The 14,430-nt window shown below is 44.5% G+C and overlaps 1 long non-coding RNA gene across 2 annotated transcripts in view; it reads right to left on the reverse strand.

Annotated features, from left to right (window-relative positions):
• Positions 1 to 14,182, reverse strand: part of LOC309627201 — a 49,031-nt gene extending 34,849 nt beyond the window's left edge. The window contains exon 1 of one of the 2 annotated variants that reach the window (XR_014243582.1): positions 8,459 to 14,182. This is a non-coding gene — a long non-coding RNA (uncharacterized lncRNA). Of the gene's footprint in view, positions 5,815 to 8,458 lie in introns of those variants that run through there. The other variant, XR_014243583.1, reaches the window with a different exon arrangement.
• Between the last annotated feature and the right edge of the window lie 248 nt (positions 14,183 to 14,430).

Consider the following 14,430-nt stretch of genomic DNA (forward strand, 5'->3'; position numbering starts at 1 on the left):
ACAGTGCCTTTTTCAAGGAAAGTTATTCTGATGACTTGCCCCTAAAGCTAATTTGTCACGACAGGAAAATAATTACATGGACCAAAGCTTGTGTCCATTTCCATCTGCCTTGATAGGATTTTTTAAAAATCTTTTAAATTATGAATATTTATTTTGATCCCATTTAAAGTCTATCTCTGAACTTAGGAAGGTGGGATTCCAGCTCTTCCAAAGCCAAGAAGCATGATCAATCAGGTACTGAACCTGTAGGAAAGAAGCAACTGGATGAGGGTGCTCACTGGGTTTGCAGGCCACCTGGGCTAATTATTCTTTTTTTTTTTTTTTTTGGCTGTGTTGGGTCTCCGTTGCTGCGCGCGGGCTTTCTCTAGTTGTGGCGAGCGGGGGCTACTCTTTGTTGTGGTGCGGGGGCTTCTCATTGGGGTGCCTTCTCTTGCTGTGGAGCATGGGCTCTAGGCACACAGGCTTCAGTAGTTGTGGTGCACGGGTTCAGTAGTTGTGGCTTGCAGGCTCTAGAGCACAGGCTCAGTAGTTGTGGCGCACGGGCTTAGTTGCTCCGCAGCATGTGGGATCTTCCCGGACCAGGGCTTGAACCTGTGTCCCCTGCATTGGCAGGCGAATTCCTAACCACTGCGCCACCAGGGAAGCCCTGGGCTAATTATTCTTAAGCACCAATTTGCATTTAATCTCAGCTTGAATCATTTCACTCCAAAGGTGGTGTGTGCGAATAATAAGGCATTTAGCCCCATTCATCTCTCAGGTCAAAGGACCTTTGCAGTTTTTAATTAAAGACATAAAAGAGGTGAAAGTGTGTGAACCTGGCTTAAAACAGGGACTGTGTATTGTCAAGGAATCAGCAAATGCTCCTTTTACTCAGAAATCAAACATGTTCAGGCTACACAGAGAGAACCAATCATAATCGTAATGGCGTGACCAGGAAGATGGGCTTCAGTTTTCACTGGGGCCATACCCAAGAAAGACATCCAACACATAGAGCAGTGACAGAATCTCACAATTGCTTTGGGGAGCTATGCCCCCCAGAAGACTAGTGCTCTGAGCCCAGTGGGTGTTAAATTTTGAAACTCCCCAATAAAGGAAAATGAAAAAAATCTAAACTTCTAAACAAAGTACACATTATTTGGGGAGGTATAACCAACTGACCTGATCATTAAGGGAGATAGTATTGCTATTACTGGAGTTAATTCAGTTCATTGACTAGACTTAGCTCTAAGCAAAACAGAGGACAAGAGAGCATGCTGGAAAGAAAAATTGCCTCAGGGATCAGGTAATCCAGGTTCTAGCCCTGTTTCTATCATTTACCAGAAGTGTGACATTAGTTAATTCTCTCACTAAGTCTGCTGGAAAAATGATGAACTGGGCCCAAAGCTTGTGGCTATTTCCATTTGCCTTGATTTATTTTAAAAATCCTCAAATTTGGGATGTTTATTTTGTCCCTAACTAAAATCGATCTCTAAATTTAGGAGGGTATGATTCCTGCTATTAGCTCCGTTCTATGTAAAATGAAAGGGTTGGACTAGTCCAGTGGTACTTAATTAAGAATAGGAATCAGAATTTCCTGAAAATATTGTCCAGTCTCAAGACAGATGTTATTCAGAATATCACGATCTAGCACTTCTGGGGCTGGGGTCTTAGCACTTGTTTCTTGAAAACTCTCTCCAGGGGATTCTGATGTGGTAAGAACGAAAAGGAGGATGAGCTCTGAGTGCCATCCATGTGCAGTATCCTATGAGTCTATCTCTCCTGCCCATAAAAGTCCTCAGTGCCTCACTTCACTTCTTCCCAGGTTGGTCCTGGGACCCGCAAATCAAGATGAACTTCACCAGTTATAGAGAAGGCGGCTTTCTTAAAGCAGGGTCAGGTAAGTGTCTGACATTACCCTAAAGATGTTAAGTCTGAACATGAACAAATTGATGTCATAGAGAATTCTTTCTGTGTGTAAACACACACATACACACACACACACACACGTACACATGCGCGCACACACACACACACACACACCCAGAGTTGCTGGGCAAAATCCCTCCATTTCCCAACATTGTTCTGATGCTCAGCTCCTGGTCAATTATAAGATCCAATGTCCTGTTCCACTGTGATTAGGGACCTAGGACAGGAAGACAACATGTAAACAATTACTGAGCACCCAAACATTACAGGAGCTACTTCTTTCCATCATCGATAAAACCCTCTGAGTGGTCCCTATTTAACATACAAGGAAAGTAACAAGAGAATGATGGTGCCATTTAACCAAAGGAAATAGTTACTGCTACGAAAACAAAGAACGTGGATGTGAAATGTTGAGCTCGGCTCTCCTTTTCATACAACAGGTCTGCAGGCAGGAAGAAATGCCAGGGACAGACCGACCAGCAGAGAGAAGTCTGGGAGTCTCACACCTTGGTTCTTAACACATCAATCTTACTTGTTCCTTTTGGAATGAATGTTAGCTATGCACCCCTCCATGGGGAAGGAACCTGAGACTCCCAAGTAATCAAGCCTGGAGAGGCTATTATTTTTGAAAATAAAGAGAGTCACAGTGTTTGTTCAAGAATACAAAGAGGCACATGACCTTGAAACCCTATAAAGGGGTCACAACTACTGTGGACTCCACAGGCATGTGACACGTTCATGCACTCAGGACGCCACACTCAGAATGCCCCGTGTTTGGCTCAATGCTCTACTATCTCTGTCTTTGAAATCCTGAATACTTTTTACACATGGGCCCTGCATTCTCATTTGCACTGGGCCCGACAAAGTGCGTATCTGGTTCAGTGGAATAGAGCACCAAGGATATCTTCCGCTAGATGAGACTTTTACTTTCAGAGCACGTGGCATAGTTGTGTGGCCTGTGGAGGTGCTGATTTCATCATTAGCAGGTTGGTCTCCAGTCCAAGGCCTGGGTCGCCAAGGCTGAGAGGAAACGTGACCTCCTGAGACGTGAGGGACCAGCTGCTGAGACCTGAAGGCTCCAGCTCTCCCCTGGTGTTCACTGGATCAGCCAAGGCAGCCAGCACTGGCCTGAAAAATTGACTGGCTACTGGAAGGGAACCTGCTAACGTTACTACCTGGAATGGAACCGGGCAGAGACTAACACCAGGGTCAGACGAGAGCTATTTTCTTCTCCTCGGCCAAACTGACTCCCATCAGTAGCATTCTCCAGCATGACTCTCTCCACAAAGCCCCCACGGCCCTGAGTGCTAACCAGCAAAGCACTGGAAAGCAAAGGTGGTTTGGTGTGAAGGGAGGAGAGTGGGACGAGGATGTCAGATGCCAGGGTTCAGAGTTGGGATGAAGGGGGCCAAGCCAGGGACTCTGGAAAAGTCTCACCTCACTCCAGCTATTTATCCAAGGTGCCCTTGCTTGTCTCACAGCGGTGGGCTATAGGTGGAAGGAGGGCTCATTCTTTCCTCCTCTCCACTTAGGAAAAGTCTAAATATGAAACACAAATGTGGAGTCAAATCTGAGGAGAGCAGAAAGAAGAATGGGCTGAGTTTGAGAAAACTGGATTCCGAGAGAATCAGGGCTTCAAGAGGAGGTACGGGGGTGGCGAGGGGGTCAGAGGCAACAGCAAGAAAGAGCAAGAACGAGATGGTCACGTGACCCAAGGGAAGGAGGGTTGAAATAACACCCTGATCGGGCAATCCGAGCAAGAAAACTGAAAGTTGCAGAAGAGCACAGCTTCTGGGGGATGCTTCCCCTCACAGCTACCATATTGGTGGGCTCCATCACAGGGCCTGGCACTAGACCTGTGCTCCCAGCAGGATACCCCATGGCTAGTATCCAGCACACACCTACTCCTGAACTGCTACACCGCCCTCCTTGCTTCTCTTCTCTGGAAGCCTGAAACCAGCGCCCATGGCAAGGCCTTTCAACAGCTGAAGCACAACAAGCCACCAGCTCTGGCATTCCTTCTTTCCTTCACTCATTTCTTCAACAATGTCATTGGAGATGAAAATATGGACAAGACAGACAAGATCCCAGCTCACATGGAGCTTAAAATCTAACTGGGGAAAAAGTGCAATGAATAAATAAACAAGACATTGCCTAAAGGGGTAAGTGATACAGAAAATAAACCAAAGTGATGCAATAAAGTGATGCAGGGGTGGAGGTTGGGTGAGTGTAGGGATGAGAGTTGTCAAAAGGTCACCCTTGGGAGGTGGCAGGCTAAAGCCTAAGAGTCAAATATATGAGCAAATCCAAGGCAGAGCGCTCCAGGCAGAAAGGATCATAGGTGCAAAGACCCTGGGGCAAGAACAAGCTTCCTATGTCCCAGGAAGAAAGAGGACCAGAGGACGGAGAGAAGGGAGCCATCTGTGGATGCAGGCCAGATAAAATAAAGGCTTGGGTCCCCAGGACATCCAAAACAGCTATCTTCCTATACCTGAAAGACCATCTCCCAGAGAAGGCTTTACCTACTCCTTTTGCAGGACCAAGTAAGTATCAATCATAAAGTGCTGCGCACATTGCCCCCTCCAAGGAAGTGAAGAGCCAGGCAATATCTACGCATCTGACCGCCTCCTGAGCTGTTGTGTTCCTCACTCCTTTCAGCAGCACCTGCTCCAGCCAGGCATCTCCCAATCACTCGACAGGTGCCTTCTCATTTAATACTTTCAGAAGTCTTAGGAGATGGGTGGTGCTTTCCCATTTTACAGACAAGAACACTGAGGCTTAAATAGGTTGAGTTACAGATCAAAACCACACAGCCCTCCGAGTAGCAGAGTCAACGTTCTATCATCCAAGCAAGTTTGTAGCTACAAAGCTCTTGTTCTTTCTGCCCAGCCACAAGCTTTGACCCCGCACCCTAATGATCCCACTCCCCTCCCTCGCTCTGATCAAGCCATTCCACCTCCCAACGTTGGCCTCTGGCAACACACTGGCAATGACGAGGTTCCTCCCCATCCCCAGTGCCTTTTCAGATCCAAGTGCCTTAAAGCAACTGAAGAATGTTTGGAGACAAAACAATGATTTTTAATCCACTTTGAAACTCACTTTCCTTTCATCTTTCATTACCCAAACTGGATCAATAACCTAATACAATTGCTGATGTGGTTTTCAGAAGACGTAGTTCTTTCTTAGCATTTACACCTACCAAAATGCATCATTTGTCTGTCAATCAGTCTGCCTTGATGAGGGATCATATCTCCCTCACCACTGTGGTTCCAACCCAAGTATGTTTCCTGAAGATTGATGGAAGGAAAACTCACCATCCTCCATATGAGGCGCTACCTGGCCAGGTGCTTATGATCTGGAATAAAGTAAGCTACCTGTGGTGATACATACATGTAATGGGCAAGGATGCAGATACATATATGTAATGAGTGGGGATGTAGGAGCCTCATTCTAAGATGGGATTTGTTGTCCTCATCACAATACTCCAGTTTATTTGGTGTCCTACAGTTTGAATCCTAAGGTTTAGCAGCTGCAATGAAAGAGAAAGAGTGCAATTCTTGGACTCAACACACACGAGCTCACGTTCCTGCTCTGCCACTCCCTAGCTTGGTGACAACATCCAAGTCTCTTTGATGCACTGAGCCTTAATTCTCACCTGCAAATAGTACCAGCTACCGTCTTTGGGCCAATGCTATGAGCCACATTCCAGGCTAGATTCTATACACTACGTCTAATCTTTATAAAAACTCTCATAGGTGAATGTGTTATTTTGCCCCCATTTTAAACATTAAGAAACTGAGTCTCTAATGATAAGAACTTTTAAGATTTACTCTCTCAGCAACTTTCAAATATGCAATATAGGATTATTAGCTATAGTCACCATGCTGTATATGACATCCTAAGGACTTATTTATTTACAACTGGAGGCTTGTACCTTTTGACCACCTTCACCCATCTGGCCTACCCCTCACCCCCTGCTTCATTTTGCAACATATTCAAATAACGAATCATTATGTTGTACACCTGGAACTAATATAATGTAATATGTCAGTTATACCTCAATAAAATAAATAAGTAAAAGTAAAAGTAAAAAAAAATTAAATTAAAAAAGAAACTTGAGGGGCTTCCCTGGTGGCACAGTGGTTGAGAGTCTGCCTGCCAATGCAGGGGACACGGGTTCGAGCCCTGGTCTGGGAGGATCCCACATTCCACGGAGCGGCTGGGCCCGTGAGCCACAATTACTGAGCCTGCGCATCTGGAGCCTGTGCTCCGCAACACGAGAGGCCGCGATAGTGAGAGGCCCACGCACCGTGATGAGGAGTGGCCCCCACTTGCCGCAACTAGAGAAAGCCCTCGCACAGAAATGAAGAACTAACACAGCCATAAATTAATTAATTAATTAATTAATTAAAATTTATAAAAAAGGAACTTGAGTCTCCAAGAGAAGAAGTAACTTACGAAAGGTCACATATTTAAAAGGTAATGAGAAGTCACAGATGTAGAAAACAAACTTATGGTTACCAGGGGAGAAGGGGGAAGGAGGGAGGGATAAACTGAGAGATTGGGACTGACACATACACACTACTATATATAAAATAGATAACTAATAAGGACCTACTGTATAGCACAGGGAACTCTACTTAGTACTCTATAATGGCCTATATGGGAAAAGAATCTAAAAAAGGGTGAATATATGAATATGTATAACTGATTCACTTTGCTGTATACCTGAAACTAACACAACATTGTAAATCAACTGTATTCCAATAAAAATTTTTTTTAAAAAATGAATTATTTGAAGGTCAGGTCTTGCATTAACAAATTGAGAATTAAATAGTGCTGTTTCTTTCACAGCAGGCTCACTGTTTTACTTTATATTCAGGTATTGTAAGAGAAATTTAAATAAAACTCCAACTGGAGGGCTGCATGTAAAAGAATGAAATTAGAACACTCCCTAACACCATACACAAAAATAAACTCAAAATGGATTAAAGACCTAAATGTAAGGCCGGACACTATAAAACTCTTAGAGGAAAACATAGGCAGAACACTCTCTGACATAAATCGTAGCAAGACCTTTTTCAATCCACCTCCTAGAGTAATGAAGATTAAAACAAAAATAAACAAATGAGACCTAATGAAACTTAAAAGCTTTTGCACAGCAAAGGAAACCATAAACAAGATGAAAAGACAACCCTCAGAATGGGAGAAAATATTTGCAAACGAAGCAACTGACAAGGGATTAATCTCCAAAATATACAAGCAGCTCATGCAGCTCAATATCAAAAAAACAAACAACCCAGTCCAAGAATGGGCAGAAGACCTAAATGGATATTTCTCCAAAGAAGACATACAGATGGCCAAGAGGCACATGAAAAGCTGCTCAACATCACTAATTATTAGAGAAATGCAAATTAAAACTACAATGAGGTATCACCTCACATGGGTCAGAAAGGCCATCATCAAAAAATGTACAAACAATAAATGCTGGAGAGGGTGTGGAGAAAAGGGAACGTTCCGACACTGTTGGTGGGAATGTAATCTGGCACAGCCACCATGGAGAACAGTATGGAGATTCCTTAAAAAACTGAAAATAGAGTTACCATATGATCCAGCAATACCACTCCTGGACATATATCTAGAGAAAACCATAATTCAAAAAAGATACATGCACCCCAATGTTCATTGCAGTACTATTTACAATAGCCAGGATATGGAAGCAACCTAAATGTCCATCAACAGAGGAATGGATAAAGAAGATGTAGGACATATATACAATGGAATATTACTCAGCCATAAAAAAGAATGAAATCATGCCATTTGTAGCAACATGGATGGACCTAGAGATTGTCACACTGAGTGAAGTAAGTCAGACAAAGACAAATATCATGTGATATCACTTATATATGCAATCTTAAAAAAAAGGCTACAAATGAACTTATCTACATACCAGAAATAGAGTTACAGATGTAGAAAATAAACTTATGGTTACCAGAGGGAAGAGGGTAGGGGGAGGGATAAATTGGAAGATTGGGACTGACACATACACACTACTATATATAAAATAGATAACTAATAAGGACCTACTGTATAGCACAGGGAACTCTATTCAATACTCTGTAATGGCCTATATGGGAAAAGAATCTAAAAAAGAGTGCATATATGCATAGGTATAACAGATTCATTCTGCTGTACACCTGAAACTAACACAACAGTAAAACTCAACTCTACCCCAATAAATTTTTTAAATAAATAAATAAATAAATAAAACTCCAAACAATGTCAAGAAATAAAAATAAAAAAATAAAAGGTAAATGAGGCAAGTTTCAAATTAGGGTCAGTTTCCCTCCAAAGGCCAACCTCCTTGTGCTCAAATTCACAGCCTCCCTTATAAAGCGCCTGCCTGTGCCTGTTCTGAGGAAACATGAGTGCACAGAGCAGAGGCAGAAAGAATGGCAGTAAAGGAGCCAGAGGAGGTCCTGCGTGGTCCTCTGGGGCCAAGCCCTGTGAAATTGATCCCCAGGCGTGGGCCCAGCCTGCATGCAGGCCTCACCTGAGTGTGGCCCACATCCGGCTACCGGCCCAAACTGGCAGTGTCAGCACTCTCACCGTGCAGGCTCCCAGGCCTTTAAAAGCTGTTCTTCTGCAAGAAACACAAACACCCTTCCTCAGACATGGCTGGCTAGACAGACGGTCCCAGGATTCAGTGTAAGCAAGACACCAGTGGGTACAGCTAGAGTGCCAGCTCATGCTGTAGCAGCCTTGCCAGACAGATAAACTGCTCTGCCTCTGGTTCATCTTAATTTAGAATTCATTATGTCTCCCATTCCATGAAAGATAAACCAATAGCTGCCCTTGACAGCTGTTTTCTTCGGGGTCATTCTTTCTATCCGCCCAGATACTCTTTCTTTGGGGATTTGAGCGATGTAATGTTAGTCCTATCAATTTCATTCAATCCTTCCAGGGTAGTCTACAGGGACTGGGGAGGCAGCCAAGCTGAGTGCCCTTAACTGTTTGTGCACTGTGCAAGTCCGAGACGGAGGGAAAGAAGGATCTAGAAAGAAGGTTCCCAAAAAAGAAAAAGAGAAAAATAACTTCTAGGACAGGATCTGTGGAAAGTAGACAAGGAAGAATGAGAATGGCAGCAACTTGGAATGCTGAAATCAACTTCGACCAGACTCTGCTCCATGGCTGGGGACAGAGGGCAGCTCATAAGCTGCTTGCCTCAAATAGGATGCTCAGCTATGGAGACACAAAAAGCCGACCCAGCCAGCAAATCATTTGCCCATCAAGGAGGGAGAGTCCATCCCTTTGCACCTTTATGTAGCTGAATTTGACGATTTCATGGGCAGATAGGCGTCGGAGGAAACCTAGACCCATGTGAATAGTGGAAAGGATTTCTATATCATGAACGTTGGGTTGGTGATGGGGAAAGTGGAGTCCAGTTTTCTGAGAATTGAGTGAAATGGTCAGCACTTAACAAGCATTATCTCACAGTAACCCTGAAAGGGAAAAACAAAGATCACCAGTTTGCAAGTGAGTAAACTGGGGCTCTTGGGGTTTCATCAACTTGCCAAAGACGATGCAACTCAGAAGTAAAGAAGCTAGGATTCGAACATAGGTGAGACTAGCGGTGCTCCGCCTGGGTGATTTGGTCCCCAGGGACTTTGCCTGGAGAAATTTTTGGTTGGCACAGCTGAGGTGCTGTTGCTAGGGTCTGAGAGGTAGAGTCCAGGGATGCTTTTAAACATCCCACAATGTGCAGGACAGCTGCCCACAGCAAAGAATTATCTGGCCCCAGATGTCAGTAGGTTGTGTTTGAGGAACCATGGGTGAGACTGACTCACAGCCCGTGAGGCTGTGAGGTTGGGCACAATAAAAAATATTACTCAAAATAATAAGACGTTTTATCATTGAAATTCTAAGCAGGGCCTTGGTGCCTCCCAAACTTAATGGGACTCATGAAGAAGAGAATTTCCAAGGCTCTAAAAAAATGATCCCCATGCGCAATTATGACAGTTTGTCTAGTGGAAACCATGTGGCCAAACCCCCAGGCAGGGTCTTGAGATCAAATCCCCAAGTCTTTTCTGTGCCTGAACTGGATTTTTCTAAACATGTACGAAGCATTTTCAAATGGTGACCGAAAAAGAAAAGTTCCCTGCGAGGAAAATGAAATACAGTTCAGGAGTGGCAAGGGACATCTCAGCCAGAATTCTCCAGAAGCATCTGCACTTCATCAGACCCGTGGGCTAGAGTCAGCCTGGGGGTTATCCAGGCTCTTGTCCCTCCACAGAGCATGCATCCCCCGAGCAGGTCTTGGAGCTACCGGGGATCTCCTTTCATCCTTGGAGGAAATAGCCATGGCAAGCGGGGTCCTTTCTGACTTGGGTCCATGCAGCCCACCTGAGGCCCCAGCCCTTACAGACCTCTAACCCCCTTGCTGGGCCTTTGCCCATGCTGTGCCTTCTCTCTGGAAACTTCCCTGAGGCCACCCTGAGCCACCTTCCTGGGCACTCAGGTTTCCTTCATCGTTCTTCCTACAACCCTGGGCTTTTCCTCTGTGGTGGTGCTGGGTTCAGCTCCTGCCATTCCTCAAGCACCGGGCCTTCCTCTTACACAGTTTTGTCCCCAGCACCAGAGGACAGAAGAGCTTCCTCAGGAAGATGAAGGAATGAAGAAAAGGCAGTGGTGAGTTGTCTCGAGTGGTGACAGGTAACAACTACTAACTAGAGGGCACTTTGATGTTAGGTCAAGAGGCTTGGGAGTCAGAAAGCTCAAGTGACCTCATACCTCAGTTATGTCATGAACTTATGCCTGTGACTTCACCTCTCTAATCCTCAGTTGCCTTATCTGTAAAATGGGAGGGGAGTTGAAAAACAATGCCTATCTGGTGGGCTTATTGTGAGGATCAATGAGATATACATGCAAAGCATTTAACCGGCACCAGGCTTGGAGAAAACATTTTTTTAAAGAAGGCATCCTTTTTTAAAAAGGAAAGATGACACTGTGGCCAGTAAGAGGAGTTTGGCTTTAGTTCCACATTAATGAACAGAGAATCAAACTGACGCATGCAGAATTCTACAGTCCCATCTCCTTTGCCACCCCAGAGAGAAGGGTTTGAAGCAGGGTTGGGCGTTCTGCCTGTGGCCGGAGCTTGGCTACAAGATACCCTCAGTAACCTACTGCTGACTGAGGCAGGAGAAGGTCCCACACGTTTTCTAGCAATTGCAGGACAAATAGAGCAACGATCATCGGTGCAGATGAGAAGGGCTCCTGCCATGAAAACTGGTATGATCTGTCCCAGAAGGATAGAGCTTCATGGTTTTTAAAAGAGATTCTTAATTTCTCAGGCGCTACCAATTTCCCGTGGAGAAAGCGATCTCCATCTCTGTTAACGGAATGATTTGAGACAAAACTACAAAATGCTTTTGCTGGAGTCATACTGCCGCTTTACTCCTCCTGCCCCCTCTCAGCTGCCCCTTCCCCCTTCCCGCTTTTTCGGGGGGACTGCATTCTCTGGTATCCACTGCTGGCTTCTCGTGAGCACTCCAGGGAGGCAGGGAGATGTAACCAGACCTGGTGGGCGATGGTATCAGCTGCCCCCAGTGACTGGCACTTCGACTAAAAGCCTCCTCCCCCCTCCTGCACTGTGATTGAGTTTCCCTCTCCCAGCCCGGACCCCCAGCCCCCTCTTAGAGACAGTGTCAGTGCCAAAGGGCCAGGCGCTCACCCTACAGCCAAGAGCACCTGCGAATGTGAACCAGCCTGCCTGCCTGAGTTGCACACTACCTTCCACTCGGACAGACAGCTCTGTGAGCTCTGGGCAGGCTGGGAGGGGGAGCCAGAGGGACCTGCGGGCAGTTCCCTTTCCTTGGTCCCTGGGATGCTGGGGTGGAAATGCCCAGGAGGAGGGGTGAGGGTAACAGTGACAGAGATCTGGGCAGGGTTAAAGGAGGTCCTCAGAGCTGGGAATCTAAATGAAGCACGAGGCTGAGCAAACAGAGCTGTTTTCCTGCCCCCAAGAATGGTAATGAGGGTGGGGAGAGAGACCAGGGCTATTACGGGGCTTAGGGTCCTAAATGTAGTCTCAGGTGTAGCTCAGGGTCTCCATAGTGCTGATAATAGGCAGACAAAGGAACCCTGAGGGTCAGAGAGGGTTGCACCAAAGAAAACCAGAACCTCTGTTTGCGTCTTTTACACAAAAGTCAAAAGACATTGCATCATCAGATGCAATGCTGGCATCTTACCATTTCCCCCCAATTTCCTTATGCTAATCGACTTGTCAGTCAGTGTGGTCACTTACAAAAGATGGCTGAGCGGAGCTAAATCACTGCCACGAGCTCCTTCAGCAGGACCCAGCTTCATCAGCCAAAGGCAGCACAGATGCAATCCAACCCAACTGTAACAGAAAACTTGGCCATTTCATAAACCCACATGTCTTCATTTTATTTCCCAACAATAATAAATGTAGAGCTTACTCACACCTCCCGGGAGAAAGGAAGGACTCACGTTTATTGAGATCCTACCATGTGTCTGGCCCTTCCCAGACATCACCTCATAGAATCCATACATTGCCTAGGGAGTAGTTTTTCTCTCCCTGTTGACTCCAAGTCTCAAACTGTAAACCCAAGATTTGCCTGGCAGTCTTCCTTCCCCACTCCTGTGGTCAGCAGTCAACAAACACCATCGGTTTCACCTCCCAAAGAGGTGGTTCTTGGTTCCACCTTGCTCAGCTTCCACTGAGATTTCCAAACCCAGCTTCGTGGCCACCTCTTCCAAGTGACCGAGATAGAGTCAAACTCCCCTCTGTACTCCCCCTCCTTGATGGTGTTTCCTTTATATTCTTATAATCATGTACTATAACTTTTTGTTTGTTTGCTTATTTAAGAAGATATGCCATGTATCTGTTTATTTGCTTTTTTATTGAAGTATAGTTAATTAACAATGTCGTGTTAGTTTCAAGTATACAGCAAAGTGATTCAGTTATACATAAATATATTCTTTTTCAGATTCTTTTCCCTTACAGGTTATTACAAGATATTGAGTATAGTTCCCTGTGCTATACAGTAGGTTCTTGTTATTTACCTATTTTATATCTAGTAGTGTGTATATGTTAATCCTAAACTCCTAATTTATCCCTCCCCACCACGTTTTCCCCTCTGGTAACCACAAGTTTTTTTTTGAAATCTGTTGAGTCTATTTCTGTTTTGTAAATAAGTTCGTAAATAAGTTCATTTGTATCATTTTTTTAGATTCCACATACAAGTGATATCATATGATACTTGTCTTTGTCTGACTTACTCCACTTAATATGATAACCTCTATGTATGATAATTTTTTTTAAGTATCTGTCTCCCCTAATAGACTATCAACAGCTTGCAGGCCCCACCTGTGTCTTATGCCCCAGGGTCTCTCTCTGTCCAACACAAGAGGAATAAGTAAGAAAACTATGATTCGAAGAAGCAAACAATTATGTGCACAATTCCGGGGCCCAGATTCTCACCCAGGCTGACTGCCACGAAGGCTTCACGTTCCTGTCCAAAGTAACGCCCGGAACAATTCTGAAGCTCCTTTCCATAGGCTGCTGGAAGGAGTTCGAGATTCTGCTGTCCCCGTGATGCAGGGATGTCCCTAAAGCGACAAACTGCAACCTCAGGCACATTCTCCCCTAGACACAGTATCACGGATGCATGGTGAAATTTTATTCTACAGCTGGTGCTGCAGTTCAGCAACATTATAGATCAAGAAAGTCTTCATAGATTATCATACACAGGTAATCACACCCCTGGTTTTCCATTACAAATGATTAACTCATAGAATTTTAGATCCCCAAGTGTTCTAAGTGCTTGATATACACTAGCTCGCCTAATCTTGATAACAATCCTACGAAGTGGTTAGGGATCATTATCATTCCCATTTTAGAGGTGAGGAGACTGAAGCAAAGAGAAAGGTAAGTAAAAAACTGTCCAGATTCATAGGATTTGAACACAGGCAGAGGTCCCTTAACTTCTCTGCAAAATCACAAGTTAGATGTTAATATACTTTGTCCAGATAAAACTAGAAAGTGTTATCTGGAAAAGATTGGAGAGAAAATCTAAGTCCCTTACGTTAAGCAGGCCCTCCTTGGCAATTTACCCTTAGCTCATACATAAACAAGGTAACAAGTTACCTTGTTTTCCAGTCAAAACACACAAAATGCAATAAACTATGAAAAGGCAGGAAAGCTGTTATACATTTGTTAACAGCCTAATATATCAGGGGAAGAGGGAAAACCCTCTGCCCCTGATACATATATAATATATATATATATATATATATATATATGAGAGAGCACTCTTCCATGACTTAGGATTCAATAACCAGACACTGATGCCAGAATCCCATCCCATTTTTTTTTTAACCTTTGACCTCCTTCACCCATTTCTCCCACCCCAACACTCTGCCTCTAAAACCACTGATCTGTGCTCTGTATCTATGAGCTTGAAGGGTTTTTTTTTGGGGGGGGGCAGTTGTTTTGTTTTGTTT

The sequence above is a fragment of the Balaenoptera borealis genome (genome assembly GCF_965194805.1).
Source record: "Balaenoptera borealis genome assembly, chromosome: 3".
NCBI lineage: Eukaryota > Metazoa > Chordata > Mammalia > Artiodactyla > Balaenopteridae > Balaenoptera > Balaenoptera borealis.